The sequence below is a fragment of the Macrobrachium rosenbergii genome, chromosome 24, assembly GCF_040412425.1.
Source record: "Macrobrachium rosenbergii isolate ZJJX-2024 chromosome 24, ASM4041242v1, whole genome shotgun sequence".
Lineage (NCBI taxonomy): Eukaryota > Metazoa > Arthropoda > Malacostraca > Decapoda > Palaemonidae > Macrobrachium > Macrobrachium rosenbergii.
In genome coordinates this window covers 37,651,740-37,668,710 of record NC_089764.1, presented here as the reverse complement: position 1 = coordinate 37,668,710, position 16,971 = coordinate 37,651,740, and positions in this window count along the sequence as shown.

Genomic DNA, 16,971 nt, shown 5'->3' with positions numbered 1-16,971 from the left:
ACGTGAAAAATCACATAATCAATGTAGTTTCCCGAACTGAAATTCAATCTCTGATGTCACAGACATGAAACTCTCCTTCCGCTTGAGATATTTACATCATAGCAGTGCTAAACGCGATTAATATAGCTGGCCGAGCATAAACTCCATTACCTACAAATCACGGTGGTGTTTTCCATTAGATAACCGTTTAGTGACGGTGGTCTTACAAGAGACCAGACGAGGGTAATGATGAAGGAGAGCGAACGAAGTTAATTATGGTACATTTTAGTGAACACGTTAACACTGTACACTGTATATATCCTGAATTTCTTTTTTGCCTGAGGAATTAAACTGAATATAGAATTTAGGTCAAAGGCCAAGCACTAGGACCTATGAGGTCATTCAGCGCTGGAACGGAAATTGACAGTAAAAGGTTTGAAAGGTGTAACAGGAGAAAAACTTCGCAGTTGCACAATGAATCAATTGTTAGGAGAGGGTGGGAAGTAAGATGGAAGAAAGAGAATATGAAAGGAGTTACAGTAAAAGGAACGAAAGGGGCTGCAGCTAGGGGCCGATGGCACACTGCAAAGAACCTTAAGTACTGCCTACAGTGCACCGCATAAGGTGCCCTGACGACACTAACACCAACCACTCCCTCCCCCCCACCCCGGGGTTTTGCCTGATGAAGTTTTGCGCGATTTAAATGCTGTAGTGTAGGCAACTGAAATGATTCTCGAAAGAATAAGAGAGAGAGAGAGAGAGAGAGAGAGAGAGAGAGAGAGAGAGAGAGAGAGAGGTTAAAGTCTACTAGAATATTTTGAAGGGAAGAAAAGTATTGTGACGAGAAACAAAAACAACAATAACAACAACTTTGCTTGCATGACTTCCTCGCTTGTATTCTGCTCCCTTTAAAACCTATTAGCATGTGTAGTCGCGTTAGTGATCAAGTTTTTAAAGGATTATGGGATCACGTCCATTTGTCCTTTATGGACGATGATAATCTCTTGTTCTACTAAAAGCAAAAAGCTTTAATTAATACAAGATAAATTGCCTATTTACATGAAAACTTTCTTATTCCTCTACTATCAAACAGATCATAGGGGCGCATTACAGTATAATTGGGAAAGGACAAGAAAAATATCCTCGGTATAGAAAAATGATGCATCACCAGCGATCCACTGCTCTTATTTGAAATGCCAGCAGTTTTGAAAATGCAGTTCACGCTGTTCCAAAGAAGAAAGAAGTAAAATAAGGGCTGTGACCTCTTGCAAATTCCTGAGATGTATGATGCTACTATTGCACCAGCTCCGGTTTTTTTGCCATGCCCCTGGGTTAGTTTAGGTTTGGATGGGTTAGGTGAGAGTAAATCATTACTACTCCAATACACTGGGTGTGGGAAACATAATGAGAATATTTTCAAGAAAATTCTATGGTTAGTTTTTAAGATATGGCGTCCCGCTTTATTCAGGGAAAGGTCGCCCGATACTCGGTTACATCTCGGGAAAATGCTGACCGCTTGGATGTCATCCCTTGACAGAGAGAGAACAATTCCCGTAAGAGCGCAACCGATTCTAATAAAAGCGCCCTTACCACTCACTCACTCCACAACACCTGCGCCGAGAGACTGCCAGTCGCTGAGATAACAACAGGCAGCTACACTTTAATTATAAACCAGTGATCTGTGCGCGGCGCGTGATTAATATGTTTTCATTTTCCAACTGAAAGCTATTGCAATACCTATCCATAGTTGAATGACATTTGTACCTTATTACCAATATCCTACAGCCTACTAACACGTTAGACTTGAAACAACAAAGACAATAGTCTCTTCCCGTTCATGGAAAAAAGCTCTTGTGGGGAAATATTTTCTCTATGCCGATTCGCGGAAGGATATGTCAACTGAAAAACTATTGGTTTATACATGTGCTCACATTTCACCTCATTACTTAAACACCGCTGCATCGTGTGTTTCCATTTCATTTCAACGAACTATTATCAATGTCCATTCTGCGCTCGTTCTCCGCAAACGAGGAATCGCTCATTACTGTTGTTTTATACAGTCAATTACCCTGCTTCAAGGCATTCGTACGACGAAAGGAGCATGAACAATCACATGAACGCACATATATTATATAAATTAATTACTAGCTCTCTCTCTCTCTCTCTCTCTCTCTAGATTTTCTTTGGGACTACTGTCTCCCTTAATTAATGCCCCTACAAATACCCAATGCCCTGAAGCAAACTACAACTAAAACATTCCTTTACAACGAGTTCCAGACCGACAGCGAAATGGGAATACCTCATATTCCATGACAGGAATCGTTAATTCCAGGAGACTTCTACAGTCTTTAATAATGGAAGTCAAAACACTAGCGAATTTTCAGGTGGCTTCAGGTACTTTCACAATCTCCAGGAGGAAAACGAGATTACTAGGATTAAGATACGTTTCATAATCTCTTGAGAGAAAGTGAAAGTGTTAATGTGCCTCTGTAAATACCGACAACAATAAACCTTTCCAACTGAGAGAGAACGAATATAATGTTTAGACACTAATTCCAGTAACCCTTACATCTGGGGAACAGAGAGAGAGAGAGAGAGAGAGAGAGAGAGAGAGAGAGAGAGAGAGAGAGAGAGAGAGAGAGAGAGAGAGAAAGTACTGACGAACATTTAATTCAGAAACTCTATCTAAAGGGGTTTTTAAAATCTTAAAAAAATCATTCAGAATAACTGCAGAATACTTCCGTTGAAATGAATAAATTGAATGCTCTGCAGTTATTATGAAAAATACATTACTTGAACACACTCTTGTTACTTCTAAATGATCATGTTATGACTAGACGATATAGAACTATTACAAATGTAACTGAAACTAAAGCGTGTAAAGTGCATTCAATTTCACTTTGAGTCCAGTAGTTGAATTTACCCTGAAGATTAGGCTCATTGCCAATAAAACCAACTGTGCTATTAAATTATAGTCAGTTTTACTCTTGACTCATTGAATGGAATATATAGAATTTAGGGCAAAGGCCAATCGCTGGAACCTAAGAGGTCATTCAGCACTGGAAGGGAAATTGAGAGTGGAAAGGTTTGAAAGGTGTGACAAGAGGAAAACCTCAGAGCAGTTGCACTATGAAGCAATTGTTAGGAGAGGGTGGAAAGGAAGATGGAAGAAAGAGAATGTAAACGGAGATACAGTAAAATGAATGAAAGGGGTTGCAGCTAGGGGCCGAAGGGACGCTGCAAAGAACTACTTGACTCATAACTCACAACAATCAACAAAAAATTCGTGAATAGTTACCGCAAAACCACCAAAAATGGTGTATAATGAACTGTGAATTAGTTTTTTCCAGTCCTGTAAACGCACATATAAATTACCTTAGATACTTTTGAAGCCGAGGAACAAATACGTGAATAAACAAAAAATTATGTAAACAAAAACCACGGATAGACTAATAATATCCATCTGCTCTACGCTCTTCGCTCTTCAGTTTTTATTATTTTTTTTTTAGCTGATAGGTAAGATGGGTGAACGAAGAATGAGGGCAGTCAGCTAGCTGACGAATGGCAGGGAATAGTTTAGAAAGTTAAGTGTTAATAAGAGTAATGTAAAGTGTGGTTTGGCCACAATTTTCTTTAGAAAAAGGTACAATCTTTCTTACCAAGGCCCTAATATTGATACATTACAAAAATGATTTTGGCACCTGCACATGAAGCCAAAAAGCCTCTCAACCGGACTAGAGGCACTGGCGATGGTGCTCCAGTTCAGAGGCAGAACCCAAAGGACTGATGCGGATTCCAGCCAATCAGTGGCTGATATCTGGTCAACATTAAGGCAACTTTCCAGTCGACAAGTTCGATATCGGTGACTAATCTGCATTTCATGATTGCTATAAGTAATCAGGAGAATAAGTTGGGATGAATTTTGATTTTAGTTTATTTCAGTTTGACGCTGTGAGAAAGGGATTATATGGTTCGTAATTATGATTATTTTCTATCTGATTTTTATTCCAACGAAAAAATTGAAAATGTTGACAGCTTTCTACCAAAACGAAATTAAAAGGCGGTTTTTAAAAGATAATCATTTATGACTTCCGTTACTCGGCAGATTTTTAAAATACAAATAATTCGGTGCAAAAATAATTTCAAATTTTGCCTCGGGAATACGAATACATGGCACGACGGATATAGTAAAGCTAGCCTAAATGAAATGTAATAAAGCTCCCTGTATAAAAAGTCTTCGCACTTGAGATTAATACGTTATTTTTTTATCAAAGAAAAGGAAAAAAAAGATAACCCGGAAGAACAAGAAGTGAATTAGAGCCAAATTAATTCGGCTCGTTCATGAGCTTTTGACAGATTCTTGTCAGTCAACTATGTCAATCAACGAGATTCTTCTTTGATTTGACAGGCCGTTAACCTATCGCTGAGACCCGGTAACGATTTACTGCACCAATTTCTCCAGCAGCGAGGAGAACTCTTGTTTTTAGTTGGAGTGCTTTGTTTACGTGTAGTCTGTAATACATTTGCTTTCAGAAACCTATCTGCACCTTTAGCAAAGTGTCCACCTTCTCTGACCTGTCGGCTGCGGATTTGAACCAGGCGCCACGGACCTCTACGAAGTCCTAAGCCTGATTATTTCCAGCTAAGCCTGATTATTCATTTCAACTAGATTAATGGTCTGATTGATCTTCAGCCTAAGGCCCCAACGGGTCATTCACCTTTAATATCAAAAGAAATTTGTAAATAAACAGGCAGTAGAGATATAAAATAGTAAGCTCATCAGATAAGTGGATTGAGTTAAATTGTTAAAGTCTATTGTGATTTTTAGCCAAATGATTTTATACCTATAATATACCTCTAACGGTTGTGTATATACTGTTCTTGTAGTATATATATATTCTCACACTCTGTATAATATATATATATATATATATATATATATATATATATATATATATATATATATATATATATATATATATACACACATACACATAAGGTTAAATAATCATAAGAAGGCGCTCAGAAATGACATAAGAAGAGTTTATAGGGAGACTCATGATTTCTTCGCCGTCTTCTTCACAAAAGGGGAACTGCTGGGCGGCTGATTAGAAGTTATCCGGCGTTCCGAAAAACAGAAGGGGAAATCAGAGAGAAAAAAAATGTTTCCTGTGATAACTTTCCTAATCGAAGGACTTTATTTCATTTAGTGTCTTCTCAAATTTTTTGTATTCGGAATTTTCTTTATAAAGTTTTCCACACTGAATTCCCAGAAGTCGTAAATGAGAGGTATATTTTAGATGAAAGGTAACATGAGAGTTTTTGGAACATAAAACATTACCTAATATATTTATACTGATTATTTCACAAAAATCCAATTAACAATTAATCTTGTTACAAATCTTTATGGAGATAACGGTAAAATTCATATCCCCAGCAGAGCACTGATACGTCTCGTTTAAAACATTTTTGTTACTTCCTAATGTAATTTAGCTATCGCTGAAAAAGCAATACTTCACATATTTACCACAGAGCATTCGATATTTTGCTCTTGCTGGTGAATGCCCCACTTTTTTAAAAGCTAATAACCATAAGCGATCTAAAGCCCGGATGAGGATGGTAACTATTTTTTTTTACTTACTATGGATAAGAAAAGTGCTTCTGAAGAAATTTCGACTTTTCACTAGATCTACTGAGTGTGTTGTTCATTAGCGCGGTTTATTCAAAGCAGATTATCAATAATTTTATCATGACCGTTTTCCCGTGTGTGTTTTTTTTCTGAGAGGCGAGTCTCTTCACATGCAAGGAACTTGAAGTGAGTGTATCTTCAGTTTCTAACCGACTCTTCTTTTTTTAATTTATTTATCGGTTTATTTAGGATAGACTGTGAGTGGATGAGAGTATTACTAATATCGAGGAAGTTGAAAAGCGAACAGGGAAAGAAGCGATGGCAAAGGAACAGCACGAACTTGTCTACTCAGAAAAAGGATATTGAAAAAAATATTCACAGACGGCATGAACTGAATTGGCAAAGGAACAGCAAGACCTATTCGAAATAGGGATAATGCGCATAAAATTGACTGCATGAATGTTTGCTTGCATTCAAACGAATTTCCAAGGGGAAGCAAGGCAGACTTGAACCATGTTACACAAGTGGTTCAGAATCCGGTCACAAGGCTCTAATACACATCCGAAATAAAAAATATGCCTCATATATTGATTTCTCAGTAGTCTAATAGAAAGCCACAGAGAGTAGTTATCTATGGCGATACGACAAGAATGACGGTTCTTTTGGACCAACAAGCATGCCCAGTTAATGGTGGGTTGGAGGGTAAAGCAGCGTTACCCATTTCATCAACCTCACTGCGAGAACATCGACTGGCAAAACGTCTAATCAGGTGTATCGCACCTCTTGCTGCGAGTGCTTTACTTAATAGGAAAATTACACGACCGCGACCTGAATTAACGCAGAGAAGAAAGAAAGACAAAAGGAACTGCTTCAATATTTCAATAAAAACTGTTATGATAACTTCGAAATGAAGTTAAAAATTTTGGTCAAATAATGCTCAAATGCTCTGTCTTAATATAACAGGACGAAGACAAGACGCCAAGACGAGTATCAGATGAGGCAATAATGAGTTCTTGCGTGCATATTACGCACTCGAGCGCCTAAGATGATGGTGAAAGGTTCCATGTTGTTACCAGAGATGAAATTTTGGGCTTAAGAACGGAAGGTTTCAGAAGGAGACTTTTATCAGGAAGGTATTATGGAGAATATGCCCAAGAAAATGTGAGATGAAGGTATTTCATTCCGATGGGCAATAAATTGAGATCAATTATATATATATATATATATATATATATATATATATATATATATATATATATATATATATATATATGTGTGTGTGTGTGTATTTACACAATAATATATTTATATATATATATATATATATATATATATATATATATATATATATATATATATATATATATATATATATATATATATGAATATACATAGTTTAAAAGCAAAATGCCACAAGGAAAAATGAAAGCATAAACAAACGAACAGTTAAAATAGAAGAAATTCGATGACACCTACCAGGAGACATAGTTTACGTGAAAGAGGGAGAATGCCATTCATAAAGTGTAGTAAGTGATTGGATTTAGGGAAATACATAATGGAAATACTTCCTAATGTGTAATATCTAGCAACTAAAGGACTCTTAAGAAAACGTAAAAAACACGGAATCAAGTTAGTTCACTCCAATGCTGTCATTAAAACCTGATACCTGGCCAAAACGCTGATAAAATGCTTTGAAGAAATCTCCACTATTCCCAGTTTCTGGTATCTGGCGTCGCTGGCTCCAAATTACCAGAGATGTTGCGGACTGTGATGTCTATCGGTCACTCAGTTCCGCCTTCGCCTGTCAAATTGCAGCGAGGCTGCGACTGGACATTTATCATAAATACAATCTGAGGCTCGAAGGAAGCGATTTCTCTCTCTCTCTCGTTTTATTTAGTTAATCAATATGCAATTTATTTATTAAATAATGCTCAACAAGCTGTAGGTAGAGAAATCTACAAATAAGTTAAGTATATCTTAGTTTAACCAGACCACTGAGCTGATTAACAGCTCTCCTAGGGCTGGCCCGAAGGATTAGATTTATTTTTACGTGGCTAAGAACCAACTGGTTACCTAGCAACGGGACCTACAGCTTATTGTGGAATCCGAACCACATTATAGCGAGAAATGAATTTCTATCACCAGAAACAAATTCCTCTTGTTCTTCACTGGCCGGTCGGAGATTCGAACTCGCGACCAACAGAGAAATCTACAAAAGATATATGACGAGTTAGACTATTTTAACGCCAACATTCAAGGTAAAGTATATATCAATTGTGCTTGTCCGACCTCCTCTCTTTTCAGCTTCCAGATTTGATTGTTTTGATGTTGCTCTTTCTTTGCGTAACTTTTTCTTAAGACTCAGCGACCCAGACAGACCCAGCTGCCGAACTCAAGTTCGGTCACAGCGTGTTGATGGATTTTTTCTTCTGAATTACCGGTATTATTATTATTATTATCATAAGACACAGAATCCAAATACGTGAAATCTGACGTTACAGGTAATATTATATAAAGGGGCAACGCTGTTAAACAAACGCCGATATGGATGGCTGAAAGGACGCTGCAAAGAACCTCAAGTAATGCCTACAGTGCACCGCATGAGATGCACTGATGGAAATACCCCTCTATCCCAGTATCTTGTTTATCTTTAAAAATACTCATCATCTAAAGTTGGTTGTTTGACCCCTGCAGAGCTGAAAACACATTCGGTATTAGGCATTTCATACACTTACACCGAAGTTCAGTCAGCTACTGACATTTCAACTTCAAAATTAAATAAACAAAAAATAAATTAATAAATAAATAAGGTAGTCGCGTTAAGCGAACGCAGCAGCACTATATTAAGATATGCAAATTGTTTAATGAACTGGGATACCGTTGATAACGTTTTTTTTTACCAAAGGGTCACAATTTAATCTGAAGTGAAGAGATAAAACCAGGCTAAATCCTCAGTAGAATTTGTAAATTCAAACAGAAATCAAATTACATTATGTTACGGAATGTGACTAAAAAACTTGACAGCTTATTAGGTAGTCGGTATAATTTGCATTTATAACTGAATTACAGTTATACGCGCGTGTAATTACCAAGAAAAATGTTTACATCGTAATGCTCAAAATTATTGAGAGAAATTATATCTCTATCATTTTAAAGACTAAACGTCGATCTATCCTGTCATTAATAAATGCGTATAGCAATCCTGAGGCTTCATAAACAATGTCTACGCAACAATAAATAAATGCATATTTACATAAAGGACCCTCCATTATTAGGTGGCCGGTAATAAAAGTCACAGGGAAAAAAGTCACATTAATTTATGGTGACCGGTAATAAAGTCAGAGGGGAGAAGTTCACAATATTCCTTGGGGGTCATTCTCTCCCTTTCTGATATTTACAGTCTTTCGTTTATGTTTATACGGAAATCCTCAACGGGCTTGTTAGTACTAAACACGCCGCAATGGTGGATACATATCGGGTTAAAAGCCTTGGGGGTCACTATCTAGGAAAGATTATTGTGACTTTTTTTCTGTGACTTTTTTTACCTGGGCTCGATTATTGTGCGCACTTTTTTTCTGTGACTTTTTCCTAACCCATGTGACTTAGTTTTACCTGGGCTCGATGTGTTCAGCATTTTCTGACTCAGAATGGTGACTATGATTTTTCTTCTGTCCGGTATTATTATTATTAAATCATAAGACAGACTATGCTGCCTCTGCGTTGCCGAAGAATCCTGGCCTAAAAGTTGGTTACCCTGCAGAGCTGAAAACACATTCGGTATTAGGCATTTGACCACTGAAGTTGAAAACACATTCGGTAGTTTTTTGTTAAGTTATTTCAACTAAAATATCTTAGTTTAACTATATTAAGATACCACTGAGCTGATTAACAGCTCCTAGTGAAGCTGGCCCTCAGTGAAGGATTAGATTTTACTTTTGAATCTTTGACGTGGCTACGAACCAATTGGTTACCTAGCAACGGGACCCTACAGCTTATTGTGGAATCCGAACAATAAATAAATGCACATAAAGGACCTATAGGTCAAGAAATGAATTTCTGTCACCAGAAACAAATTCCTCTTGTTCTTCACTGGCCGGTCGGAGATTCGAACTCGCGACCAACAGAGTGGTAGCTGAGAACGGAACCCGCTTTTTTTCACCCAGCGAGAACTAATGTTTCTGAATTACTATCTAATGCCTTTGTAATATCCACAAAAATACGATACTTAAGGAAGCAAAATATCAGCTCTCAGGGCTGGCCCGAAGGATTACTTTGAATCGCATGGCTAAGTCCAATTGGTTACAACGGGACCTACAGTTTGCGAACACATTATAGCAATTTCACCTAAACTTTTGTTCTTCACTGGCCGCAATTCAGGTCTAGTGTGTATTATCCACAAAAAAATACGATACTTAAGGAAGCAAAATGTAACTGTGTTCACACCCTACAAGATTTTGAAAGGGTAACTATGTTCACACACAAGATTTCAAAAGTGAAATGCAATGTGTATGTATGATGATTGCTGTGTATGTCTGTAACAAGAAAATAAAATATAAAAACCGACAATATTGTAAGTAATGGACAGCAGAAAACTATTGAAGTTCAGGTTACCGCGGTAGACACCCCCCCCCCGCCGTTATTCGCATTATCTACAATTACCATTGTCTACACATACTGTCTACACTTGTATCACAAGCCAATCGTATGCACTGTAATGTACACAATGCACAATAAACCGTGGAATACTGACTGCAAAACATCACAATCGTCCTTTCTTCCCTCGCCCCCTTCATCAACAAGCCAATCAGCCCACTACAGTCTCATCGCGCCAATCAGTCTACATGAAGTGCTCGGCAAGTTAACCTGGCTGGGCAGAGGTATTTTTTGCGCTCCCATCCTTACAGTTCGATCTTCACTGAGCACTTTTTATTTTTACTTTTGCCAGTGCACATACCCGTTAGCTTAGTGCGGAATCGAGAGGTACGGATTACAGTTTTCATTTTAATGAAATGATCCAACACGAACCTCGTGAAATATAAGCACCTGAAGGCAAGGAATGTCAAACGTCAGTTATAGCTTCGTTTTCAATTTCTATCTTTAAAAAAAAATACAAAGTGCAGTTTTCATCTGTCTAAAGACCATTCCAGCCAACAGTTAATTATCCATTCCGTCCTCGATTTCAAACCCCGTCCCAGAAATGGTCAACTCTGTTAGTTTAGTATTCTCAATGTTAACGCCCTTCTGCTTAGGAGATGATTCCATTGCATCTCATATTCTTGCCTCAGTAATGATCAGCTTTATTTCTTAACATGCACTCGCTAAGCAAAGTTGAATGGTCTATTCTTTTCACGAAATTTAAAATAAACCCCTAAGTGCCGTTACCACAATTTTAAACGAAAACTCCCAACGTAGCTCAAAGCTCCATGAATATAAATGCTTATAACTCAGCCATCACGGAGTATCTTTGTGAGTTTGTTTCCATGAATAGTAAAACCCTAAAGTTCACTGTTTGTAAAAGAGAGAAGAGAGAGAGAGAGAGAGAGAGAGAGAGAGAGAGAGAGAGAGAGAGAATTTGCTGTAGAAAAAACTAAACACGAATTTCTTTAAAAATAGTAATGGAGGCACCATTCCATGCAAGAACTAATTACCTTAATGAGGAAGCTGCCTTCTGCCGTGTGTGGGTTGTTATTATAAACCTGAATAAAGAATGACCTCTCTCTCTCTCTCTCTCTCTCTCTCTCTCTCTCTCTCTCTCTCTCTCTCTCAAGGATAAAAACCTACATTTACTGCAATTAGGGAAGTGGTCCTAAGCTTAGCATGGTTGCCATATGTGCATACTGAAATGTATAATAATAATAATAATAATAATAATAATAATAATAATAATAATAATAATAATAATAATGAACAGAAGGAGAAGAAGAAGTGGAGGAAGAAGAAGAAGAAGAAGAAGGCGGAGGAGAAGAAGAAAAAAAAATCAGTGCCAATATCAACCCAAATGTGAAGGCGAAGGAAGGACCAAGTCGAGGACATGGAAGTAAAAAAAAAAAAAAAAAGGTCGCAGTGTGAATGAGAGGGAACGTGTCGCATTCCAGTCAACGTTCATTCTGATTTATGGTTTCAGATCTTGTGGCTTTCAGATGAATGGCCTCCGCTTATCATAAATCAAGAAGAGGATGCTCTCACACAAGGACCGTCCTTGAGAGAGAGAGAGAGAGAGAGAGAGAGAGAGAGAGAGAGAGAGAGAGAGAGAGAGAGAGAGAGAATCACCAAAGACACAACACCTATCCAATACCCTTCTTTGAACGTTTTGCACTTGCTTGAGAATGCCTGAACACTGCTAATAAAAAATCAAATTTCTGATCACTTTTTCCTCATTCGGGAACCATAAGAAGATGAATTCCACTAAATATTTTCATACAAATATCTCACAAGAAAAACTGAGCTTCACCCTCTCATTAAAGTGCAAGTGACAACGAGAGAAAGATATTATCCTGACACGATTCAAAATTTTCAATGGAAATAAAAAAAAAGTAAAAAATACGCCGAAGTTTCTTCAGCGAAATCGAGTTTCCTGTACAGCCGCTACAGAGTATAATCAAGACCACCACAAACTGATCTATCTTTCTGTGGTCTCAGCATAATGCTGTATGAGCCGCGGCCCATGAAACTTTAACCACGGCCCGGTGGTGGCCTGTCCTATATCGTTGCCAGAAGCACGATTATGGCTAACTTTAACCTTAAATAAAACAAAAAACTAATGAGGCTTGAGGGCTGCAAATTGGTATGTTTGATAACTGGAGGGTGGATGATCAACATACCACTTTGCAGCCCTCTAGCCTCAGTAGTTTTTAAGATCTGAGGGCGGACAGAAAAAGTGCGGACGGACAGACAAAGCCGGCCCAACAGTTTTCTATTACAGAAAAGTAAAACTTCCTTTTGTCGTTGCAACTTTGTACACAGTGCCTAGTCATTATCTGAATAGGTGAGCATAAATGAACACCGCTGGTCAAAGGATTCATGTAACACAACTGGGTTACAACGAGGCCCTAAAAGCCAACTGAGCTGTGAGCGAAAGTAATCAGGTTTGTGCTTTCTGTGACATGATCCTTGAGAGTCCAGAAAAAGAGACAGGCCAATTTCAAAGTAATCATTCAAAATAAAGCCTAGGCATCAGTGCTTCACGCGTCACAATATGATTCAGGCTTATGTAAATGAGTAGCATTCAAACAAACGGCGCTACAGAGAACAGAACCAGAATCTTCAACACTGATCATAACAACGAGAAATCGTGAGTGAAAAATCACAGACTAATTCGTGTAATATTGCCTATTAAAAAAATATGACACTGATGGCTAAATCATAACATGATAATTTTATACGTAATAATAATAATAATAATAATAATAATAATAATAATAATAATAATAATAATAATAATAACAATGCCCTTGTTTTTGTATCCTGAGGGCAAGAATAACAAGCTAGACTACCCAATTTCTCTCCAGGATTCTCCCGTGATGTTTTCACATACCTTATTGACGAGGTCGATCCATCATCAGGTCTCCCAGTTGGAGCAAACAGTTCCTCCGGGATTATTCTGAAAGGAAAAGGTAAAACAATTCATTATAAATGTAAATAAAATAATGGGAAGTAGACTTAAAACAGAAATACTAACATGTGCTTAAACGAAACACCTAGACTTAACACAGAAACACACACATGAAGGTTATTTTGTGGTTTAATTAAAAGCAGTACCGTGTGCATCTTCCAGAGACATCTTTTCTAAACACTTGAACACAGTCCAGTTATTCACAAGAATATTAATTTGGATTATGGCCTATCGCAAAGCTTCATGGTGTGGAGATGTGCATCAATATGAAGAAATCTTCAATTTTCATTTGTTCATTTTTGATTTAAAAATTATGAACGCAGAGATCGATAAAATTTACAACGGCAAATCAGGAATTTTTTTTGTTCCATCATACCCAACACTCGACGAGCACAGTCTACGGTAATTCTTGCTTTCCTCCTTCTCTCTCTCTCTCTCTCTCTCTCTCTCTCTCTCTCTCTCTCTCTCTCTCAGAGAAAAATTACATGAAAATATTTCAAACTGACCCAAGTCCAAATCTCGGATTAACTATTACATTCGGAATTCCATAAATAAAACTGGACATTAAATCTGAATTACAAATTTCCCCAATGAAATTACATATATACATAGTTTTGACTTATAATTCCATGAATTATAATTCCTGTAATGAAGAGAGCATGAATTTAAACAGCAAAAATATCTGTGTTCTGCACACAATGAGGTGTTGGGAAAGTGACATTGGGCACAATCAGCCTGAAAGCTGACCGTCGACTGAGTTGTTGGAAGGTTACTGTGTCGAGGGATCGAGTCCCAGCTGACCGATCCATTTATCACTTATAAAATTCCCCTTCGGTGATAATTACCATCGGGGATATTCCCAAGTAACGTATTGATCTTAAACAACATTTGTAGCTTCATGATTGTATATAAAATCACGGTGTGATAAAAATTTCACACTCACACACAGATACGCACACACACATATATATATATATATATATATATATATGTGTATACACATGTAAGTATGTATGCATACATAACACTGACACAATCCCTATCAACAGCCCACCACCTCAGAAGGTCACCAGATGAAAACATCTTCCCAGTGTCGTCACATTCCGCTCACCTTTCCTAAAGATATCCTTTAACATCTACCAACAACATATGCACAGTCACGGGTGAAAACATTACTTGCTTCCAACGTCGTTGGACGAAAAATACAGGAGATGCATAATACCTGCAATTCAATATTCAGCAAACGCCAGTGTCCAAATGGAATTACCGACATGGGGAAATGAAAAGGCACCTTTTTATGTAATGGTTATTCCAGTTCTCTTCCGGAAATAGGCAATTTGGCCTGGAAAGAATAATAAACGCGTAAATTCGGATGGGTGTAAAACTGAAGAAGATATTTCGGAAATATTCCAAAGGAAACTGGAAAGTCTCATACTCGGTGAACAATAAACTGCGTTTTTGCTGCTTATCGTGTAAGATGACGTATTGAACCAAAATTTCTTAATCTAAGACGGTAATAAAAGATGGTAAATCCATCCATTACAAACAGTACTACGAAAGACGCATTATCGTTACGCCAGATCCTGAATAACAATACAATAAATAAAGCAGCTTAATCAGATACGTCCAGAGTACTTATAGTTTTATCATTACAGGCTCTGAGACAAGTTTTACGCATCTATGAGTACGTCATAGGCTTTCCACAGATCCATATAAACTACATACAGTTTTCCCGTATACTTTTAATCTTCTCATTAGACCCACTCGATCCACAAACCTTCTTGTTTAAACCTAATGCTTTTTCCGTCTGTTTTCTATCTTAATCTTCTCGATTAAACTTCCTTAATGATATGAATCCTGTATATTTCCAACTATTCATGGTCTAAAAGTAGGCACGCATATTTATCAGCACCTGATCGAACACTTCAAGAGCAAACGGTCGTGTATCCAACCGATTACATTTGCAAGAATAACAGTCAAACCTGAAAACTGTCATTACCTCGGAATACAATAGGCACTGTTGATGACCCACCACACTCCATCTATCAGCCAACACGTTAGCGACTTGGCTCATATTCTGAATATATACAATAAAAAATCAAAACACGATTTGCCTCATATTTACAAAACACCCAACAGACAATGAAAGTTGTACAACCTTATTTCCAATAGGATTACAATAACAAAACTATATACTTCTGTGACAAACTTTCTCCCTTTCCCCAAAATGCCCTAAAATCTACATCCCATACCTGCTCTAAAAAGACAGCTAACAGAATTCACTCCTCAGACGCATTCGTAAATGCTAATTCATATCCAAATATACACGAGAATTTCCTCTGGCAACTGAGTCTACTTGTTTGATTAGTTTCTTTCAACGGGCATCGTTAACGCCAGTATCTATCTAACATAGATGAAAAAATTCGTTGTCAGTTTTGGCCTGGATCCTAACAAATAACAGTAGTACCACTTCGTGAACAGCCAAAGGAAAAATTCAACACCCTTGATAATACATTTACCACCAGAGAACCCAGAGGAGACTTCTTTCTATTCTAGGAAGTGCCAGTACAACTGTTGAAGTAGTATTCCAACTTATTAGAGAAATTATCACAATTTCAGGGGCTTGCACGAAAAATACTCGACACTAGCCTGGCGAGGGTCACTAGGTTTCTTCTTACAAATTCTGCCAATGCTTTCGAATACAGTGGGGACCACTGTTCCTACAAACACCATAACCATTGGCTGGTTTAACTGCTGCGGTCTAGGTATACTATTCTGCACTAAAATGGAAGACTGCAGTATCTGCAAAAATACAAAACAGAAATATGGTAGATACTCCCTTGCCTTACTACTGATTTTGCAGATATTGCAAATGGGACCCCTAAATACTCGTGGAAAGCTTTGAAGAATCGTTCTGAAACTGCAGTAACTTGTGTATTAGTGTTTCACGAGCCCAATAAGTGGCATATCTCAATTTCGTAAATTTTGCAGATAATGCAGTTTTTCCATTTAGGGCAGCATTGTCATTAATATTCTTCCATTATAAAGCTCTTCCAGTTAGTTCGAGGTTAGACCTTAGGAAAAATAGGAAGAGTATTGGCGCATTTGTTCACCTTCATCTATGTCTTTATCGTTAAGTTTTCGCTTAAAAGCTGTGAGTTTACTCAACTGTGAAGCTCTTAAACCTTTTCAGGAAAAAATTCTTGTTTTGTTAACCAGTTGGTTTGATCAATTATGAATGCTCTTCTTTTTTATCAGCAATGTCCTTTAAAAACCTTGGATATGATTATCGCAGTTTTTTTTTTTTGTAAACGATAATCATACTTGTTATAATGATGATTATATGTATACTTTATAAGTAGTGATGATGGTACTCGTATAGAAGAAAGCTTACCGCCAAACTCATCAGCGATCTTATAAGTACTGCCTCATATCCAATATGAAGTACATTCAACTTACATATCATACCCTGTGCATGTACCAAGAAGCTAAGGAAGCAGCACGGAAGATTCTTAAAAGCTATGGGCGTTTTGAGACGTCGACTGGTTAATCAATAACATATTTTGCCAAACTTTATTTAATGTGCCTCGTCTCACTAGTTAGATCCCATTACGTGAATAATCCGTTGAGCCTCTTTTGAACTACGTAGTGAATTTTGTACCTGGGAGGTAGTCAATTACGCTGGGCAGTAAACTAGGTGGAGAAGTACATGGGATTAGCAGCTCCATCCCCACAAAAACTGTGTGTGTGT